Raw genomic sequence first — 8,134 nt, 5'->3', positions numbered from 1 at the left:
ACACACACAGGAATATTATGCAGCCATCAAAAAATGAAATCTTGCCATTTGCAATGACATGGATAAAACTAGAGGTTATTATGCTAAGTGAAATATGTCAATCAGAGAAAGACAAGTATCATATGATCTCACTGATATGAGGAATTTGAGAAACACGACAGAGGATCATAGGGGAAGAGAGGGAAAAATGAAACAAGACAAAACCAGAGAGGGAGACAAACCATAAGAGACTCTTAATCTCAGGAAACAAACTGAGGGTTGCTGGAGTGGAAGGGGGTTCAGGGATGGGGAGGCTGGGCGATGGACACTGGGGAGGGTATGTGCTATGGTGAGTGCTGTGAATTGTGTAAGACTGATGAATCACAGACCTGTACCCCTGAAACAAATAATACATTATATGTTAATAAAAAAAAGAATTTTTCAGTGTGAGTAAATGTCGAAAGATACTAAAAATTCATTTACCTGCATAAATTTGCAACCATTGTCACAAAGGCAATGGGAAAGTTGAATTGGTGCTTTTGTGCCACGGAATACACATTAGAGGATTCTATTCTAATGCTCTTTTAGAAATTATTGATGTATTAATAAAGATCTAGATTCTGTGATGAAATACAAAGATATACTTTAAAAATATATACTTTTAGAATTTATTTGCTCTTTACTAATGATATTTTAAGCAAAATTGATGTTATAGGCAAAATGATACATGAATAAAAGTCAGTGTATAATAGTTGCTGAAATGATTGAAGAGATTATGAAATTCTTTGAAGAATACAAATTGTTATGTTCATGAAAATATTATTGATGCCAAACAAATTACAGACTATAGTAATGACACCAATCTCTCTAATTCAAAACCATGGTAGAAAAAGAATAAAGAAGACTCATTTTGAGTGTGAACCTCACATCAGCACATCTATGATTCAAACATAATCTCAAAATCAATTTTTTCTCATGTCAAGTGAAATTTCTTCCTTACAAAAGGTCTACTCTGTTGAAAGAATTAGATTTTATACATTTAACATGGCATGTATATTTACCAATGAAATTGACTGATGGACATAGTAAGAAATGTAGTATTTATAAAACCTCTATTCTTGAAGAACCAAAATGCTTAAATTTTATAAAACTTAATGCAGCTTTCATTATAGTTTTGCAATATATTTGGACACAAATTTTCTAGACAACAAAAAATATGTTAAAAATTACTTAATTTTCACTCTGTCACATGACTCAAATCCTTTTTTTAAATAGAAAACAAATATTGGAGCAAGTATGCTTGGAAATTGTAATAAGCATTTATTTCCACGAAAACAAGGAACATAACTCTTTTACAACAAATTATTATAACCTAAGTGAACTTAAACTTTTAATAATTATAAATTCAAATTTGTTATATTATTTTCAAATTTTGATTTATAGAATTTGTACAGAATGACTGCATGTTTCTTATCATTGTTCTTATTAAAAAATATATACTTTGACTCCTTTCTTCAACTTGAAGAAGGTGTGAGGGCTTTTTGTTTTGTTTTGTTTTTTTAATTTCCTCAAAGCCAGTCAGCTCCAAATTCTCCCCTTTATATTTCAAAAGCCTTCGCTGGGGGACTAGGATCATAGAATTTTTTTTTTAAAGTCATAGTCAGGATAGAAGATAGGATGTTAGGTAAGTTTCCATGAAATAAAGGGCTGAAGGAGAAAGTGCTGTCCTTTGTAAATGGGGCCAGAAGAAGGGTGACTAGGAAAACTTTGCCTGAGACCAGCATGGAAATGAGCAGGGAGAGGGGAGTTGCCTTAGAAGCAGGAAATAGAGTATTTGATTTTTAAGATGTACTGTGTATTTCCCAAACAACAACAGCAAAAAATGTTCAAAAACACTGTTTTAAAACTGATATAAACTAAGGAAGTGTTAGTACCAAATTGAAGGTTCCATCACTCTGCCTCCTTTCTTCTCGCCACTGAGCAGGAATGAGGAATCCGGATTAGAGATTGGATAAGTTTCTGGTAAAAACACAAATTACATATTTGAACCATCCAAATTGTAGTGTGTAAATTTAAACTCATGCTGCATTAACATTTATTTAACACCTATTATGCTTTAAAGATGCTCTAATTCTTTTATATCTATTCAATTAATGTTAATAAAAATTTATGAAGTAGGTTTAAAGAGATTAAGCAAATGCCCAAGTCACAGAGAAATACTTGCCCTGCCAAACATTTTGCTCTTTGGACTTTACATATAAAAAGAATTATAATTGTTTCTGGAGAAAGAAAAACATATGAAAGTGAAGGAGGGAAAGAAAAAGAGGTCCAGGCAGAGAGAGGGAGGGGGGGAAGGAAGGAAGAAAGGACGGAAGAGAGGAGGGAAGCAAGAAGGAAGGAAGGAAATGATCCCACTACTTGGGTTTAGAAGTATAAATATTAATGAGAAAGATGTGAAGATATCATTGGAACTTCTCAAATTACTGTCCACTCAAGCAAAGCAAATGATAACTGGAAAGGAAGAAAAAGGAGAAGACATCCCCAAAAGATAAAGAGATTGTAAGGGAGTGATTGGATTCTAAAAGTGAGCTTTGTATTTCTTTTGGTCTATGATTAGATTCTATTATATGAGAGAACTTATAGAAGGTATATTAGAGAGAGACTTTTAAGAATTATAAAGACTAAGATAAATGCCACAAAAAGAGGTTGGATATTGTAATTCCAATTTTCACCATGGTAATATGGGTCTAGAGAGAATAGCATTATCAGATGGATTTATCACAGATTGATGGTGTGCAAACAGTGATGATGGATATCTTCATTTTAAACTGGAAGAAAACACTTAACACAGAAACAACGAGTTTGACTCAGCACTGACAGTGGTCTACATTTTATACCAGTGACTTATATGGGAGGACATGGGACATGTTTGAATTTGCAAATTACACAAAACTGAGAGATAAGTAGAGTATTGCCTGGTAAAAAGTAGAGGGAAGTTGATGTCAATATGTTGCTGTGATAAATATAGAAAGATAAAATATAAACCATTCTGTAGTCTATTTAAAAAAAAAACAAACAGAAAACTTTGCAAGTATGAGAGCTACGAAGCTTAGACCAGATGACCTAAATCTCAATATGAATTGTTATTGTAATGTGGCTATTGGTAAATCTACTTTGAGCTTAGACTTTATTAAAAAAGGTACATTACCTTAAAAGAGGAAATACCATGACTAGTTGTGTATACTACTCTTTCAAAGAGACAGAGGAAAACAAGCAAAGAGTAGATTTGGAGAGAGTGACTAGTCTAGAGTTATAGAGAATTGCAGGCTCTTAAGAAGCCAAAGCCAGGTATCATGTTACATTGCCTTCTATTATTATTTAAAAGCCTATGTGGTGAAAAGCCAACACACTCAGTAGGAGCTCAACTTCTGTGGGAATAGTGTTAGTGGATAGAAATTGCAGAGCACCTGATTTTTTACTTAATATAAGGCAGTATTTCTCACAATCACAATTACCTGAATGAGCCATTTCAGGAGGTATTGGTTTCCCATCACTGGAGATCTTCAAATAGAAGTTTAAGACCTGCTGGGGAAGTGTATTTAGTATTTGTCACTTGTTCCCAAAGCAGTGTTTGGCACACATTACCCACCAACAAATTCTTATTGAATGAATGATTGAATAGAAAGAAGTTACTTATAACTAAAATCTATGGAGTCCTCATTATTGGTCAGGCAGATTAATTTTTCAAAACTTTATAGGAAGGGGCAGTTACTATTTAATTTCTGCAGCTCAGAGAAATGAAGGTACCACAGGGAAAGAAAAGGGGAGTGGAGGAGGCAGAGTTCTAAAATTGTGCTGTATAAGTCTCCTGAGCCTGTGTCAAGTTTCAGAATGTGGTTAACTTAAATAATCTGTAAGGTTCTTTCACCCAACACTCCTTGTTATTAATCAAACAAGGAGGCCATTAGACTGAAGTGGTTCTAATACCTTAGCAGCCTTTGTAAGCAAACCCAAACCTAAGCCTATAAATGCCTCAAGGTTAAGAAATCAAAACACAACAACCAATCACAGCCAACTAGACTTTTCCAAACAAGGCTAATGCTTAAAACTATAGCCAAACAGTTCCTTGCTTTGCTTTTTCCTTTCCTCTGTGAAAGTCTCTCCCCTCACTTTTGTCAGTGGGGTGCTCCAACCACTTCCTGTTTGGTACTGCCTGATTGGAAATGGTTTCCGCTCAGATAAATTCTTGAAACTTCTAATATACTTACTTTATCTTTTAACGATGCCAATAGGAAGGGCTTGAATTTACCAACACTTACTACATTAGATCCAATTTGTTTACTCTATTTGTTAACATTAAAATGGATGTAGGGATTTGGTCTCTGAGACAATTAAATATGTTATGGGAATTTTAATTAATTCGCAGGAAAAAGCACAGGAAGGCAACCCTGCAGGCTAGCACAGTGCGTGAGTTCGAGTAGCTGGAGGCCAGGGTGGCTCTGTGCTTTATTATTTTGGATGCCTAGAAGTGTACAGAGGGGGTGGAAGGTGGAGCCAATGACAGATCGCACTATTTTGCAGTTTTGCCTGGTTTAAACTGCTGGTTACATTTTGAGGATTAATGCCGAGGGTCAGCTCTTGAGGCTAGATTTAAAACCTTACTAATATCTATATCCTCTGGGCCTTGCACAATGACTTTCAGCATTCAGCATTGCACAAACAATATGGTCAAGACAGAATAAATATGTGGCGAATACCATTGCCTCTGGGGCAACTGTAACAGGGCCGGTATTAATCGGTAACTTGCCAGTAACAAGGCCTTGCTTGTTATGGTAATTCTAAAATTTACTAGCTTTTCTTTAAGTCTTACCTCAAGTTTTGTTCTGGAAAGTATTGCATGACCTACTTCTATAGCTACCTTTGTTTGTTATCTTTTAAATTATTTATCACTCTGTGTGTGCCTTTTATAACACCACTGTGGCAGATTCTAATGATCTGTTTAATTAAATGCATGTTCCTCCTCCTTTCTCTGCCAGTTCCTTGACTCTGAATTCCTTGAGGATGTGGTAACCATGCTACTCATCTACATTACCTTCAATGCCTAGTAAAGTGCTTAGCAGGTAATTAATGCTGTGAAAGCAAAAATTGCATCCAGTGAGTCAAACAGGCAAGAAGACTTTATTTGAAGCTATTGCAATAGAAGAGAAGCCAAACTTCAGTCTGAGCTCAACTCTGCTGAAACAAAAGTTTGGAGAGCTCTTAAGAGCTGGCTGGAGGGATTGCAGGTAAAGTTTCTCCTGTCTTCATGACAGGAAGTGGTTTTATAGCTTAGAGCTAGGTGCCTGCCTAAGTAAGGCTCCTACCCTCCCGCAAAAACTGGGAAACAGGGTTGCTATCTTCCTTGGTGATTACATTTCAAAGGGATGTGTCCTGGGTTCTTGAGAAAGACATTCCTGGGTTGTAAAATTAGCAAGGTGCTTTTAAAATATTTCAAAGTTTAGAGAAAATATTTATAGCTGCAAACTTTCTGAAGTAAATTCTGTAAGTAAAGGGAGTTCAAGGGCCTAGTCAGCAAGAAGCTTGTCTAAAGTTTAGTCAAGCTGAGGGAACATTAAGGCCACCTTGGTTTGTGCTCAGTGAAAGTTTGCTGCATGAATGAACAAATGAATAATAAACTTTATTTATAAATATAAACTTTATAATTTATTTCGTAGGATCTTAATTTAAATGTGTCAGCTTATAAGTAATATTTTAAAAAGTAATATAAACTAAAGCCAATTAAAATAAGCCTTCTTTTATCTCTGTTGCTTATTTGATAACTTCATTGTGCAGAAAATGCCACACCCCGCAAGATAACGCATGGTGAATACGCATGATGTTTTAAAAAATTAAAAAGGCTCCAGAAACTTTTCAGCTGGAAGCATATCTTATAAATCAACTCCTGAAGTGCAGTACATAATGACATATTAAATGACTTAAAAAAATATTTCTTCAGAAGCTGTTGTATTTTCAACATTTTTGTTTATTCTCAAGTCAAAAGCTTTACATCAGACTCTGAAACATGATGTATAAACTCTCTGTGGTAGCTGTGGCTATAAAATAGGAATAAAAATGCTTTCTCTTCCTACCTTGATGGGTTGTTTATGAGGAGTAAATGAGAATATAAAAGCACTTTAGAACCATAAAAATAACTGTGGAAATGCAAGGAATTATTGAAATGAATAATGAACATATAAAGTCAATTTTGAAGGTATTTTTATTTTCTTTAACAATAATATCTAAAAATGTGATAAGATATGGAGACTCAGGCCATCTCCTAAGGCATGGAAAAAAACATTTGGTAACCATTACCTTAAGATAATTGGTAAGTCTGAGTTAGTAATATGTGTAAATATTGGATTTTTAACAATAACTACAGTTAAAAACACTTCAAATATACTGATTAATAGTCTCCCAAACTTTGATGATTTCTAAAAGAGTAATTATCAAGGAGATAGTGTTGAAAGCTGGTTAAGATTACAGACTTTATTTGGATTCAAGCAGTCTCTGTTCAAACCCCAGGGCTTCCATATCCCGAATCTATAATCTTGAACAAGTTATATGAACTCTTTAAGCCTCTGGTTTGTCATCTGTGAAAAAGGAAAAACATCTACTTCCTATGACTCTGAGGATCAAATAGGATGGACTATGTTAGGCTTTTGGCATAGTGATTAACTCATAGGAAGCTCTCACAAATTGTAGAAAATATACAGACATACATACAAGCACGCTTATGCATAATTTGTTGTTATATATTCCTAACCCGTGTAGCTTAACTTTGGTTTTATGTCATTGGAACTTCCAGCGGTCTTAAAATAGTTCATTTTTTAAAAGTTAAAATGGTAGTATTTTTCTTATAATCCTTATCATACAGTTATTTGACATTTAAATCTTTTCTGTTTTTGTAGAATTTTCTTTTAGTGAAGACATTTCTGTAAGTTCCATATAATATATCCTTAATTTTAAGTTGCTCTTGAAATAAAGACATTTTATCAAACCATATTTGGAGAATGTATCACAGGTACTGTAGTACAGAAGCAATAATGCTGAATTGGAGTTTTTGAGACTTAGGTTTTTGGGAAAGTCACTCATTTCCTAGAATCCCAGTTTACTGATCTATAACCATTTAGATAATTAAAACCACCTGAAAGGATTATTGTAAAGATCAAAAGAGGTAATGCATTTAAAAACACTTTGCAGAAGTTGAGAACTTGTTTGAGCCATCCCACAGAAAAAGGATGGGCCCTCATCCAATTTGGTTTGGTTGTCAAGACTGATACCAAGAGGGTATGAAATGGTTTATGTCTCACCTAATGAGATTTCCTGAAGAAAGCAGAACAGACTCTCTGGCTGGAAAGAGAGACATGGGGTTTTTATGATGATTAGGGACTGGGCTAGGGTGAGGGTCCCATGGCACCAAATGTAAGAACGCCTAGTTTTATTTCTTATTAGCTCATCTAGATGAGGGGCAGTAGGGGGAGGAGGAGAGGTAGGTCTTAAAAACTATCAGCAACCAAACTTCAAAAATAGAGCCAAACTTTGTCACAGTACAAATTATGGATTTTTTAAAAATTTTTTTGGTAAAGATTTTATATATTTATTTGAAAGAGAGAGAGTACAGGAGTTGGTGGGGGGAGGAGCCGAGGGAGAAGCAGACTCCGCACTGGCCAGGGAGCCGGATATGGGACTCAATCCCAGGACCCAGAGATCATGACCTGAGCTGAAGGCAGATGCTTAACCGACAGGTGCCCTGTATTTTATTTTTAAACTGTGTGCCAGTATGGTGGTGTTGGTTGCTGTCCATCAGCGTCTTCTTTCCTCTTCTTTATCGATACAACATATCTCCCACAATAGAGGCAGAAACTGAAACCTACAAATGGGACCTGAGAGAAAGTGTGCTGGAGGGCTATTAGGAATGATTATGTTCTCCAAAACAAGAGTGCATAGGAGTCAAATGCTTCGTTTCTTTATCATCAGGATTTTTTTGTGATTCAAAGCTATAATTGGATAGTAGATTTTAGCATTATTTAGGAACAATTCAGCATGAATCCAAAATATCCAAAGTGTTCCAAAAGGTCTAACCTGAGGAACTTAAGATAAAGGTAAGTAAATGAAG

Source organism: Eumetopias jubatus, unplaced genomic scaffold, assembly GCF_037043125.1.
Source record: "Eumetopias jubatus isolate StellerSeaLion01/CBP00866 unplaced genomic scaffold, mEumJub1_p1.0 scaffold_2, whole genome shotgun sequence".
NCBI classification, from domain to species: domain Eukaryota; kingdom Metazoa; phylum Chordata; class Mammalia; order Carnivora; family Otariidae; genus Eumetopias; species Eumetopias jubatus.
The sequence above is the reverse complement of the archived record's forward strand: the minus strand, read 5'-3'. Positions refer to the sequence as shown.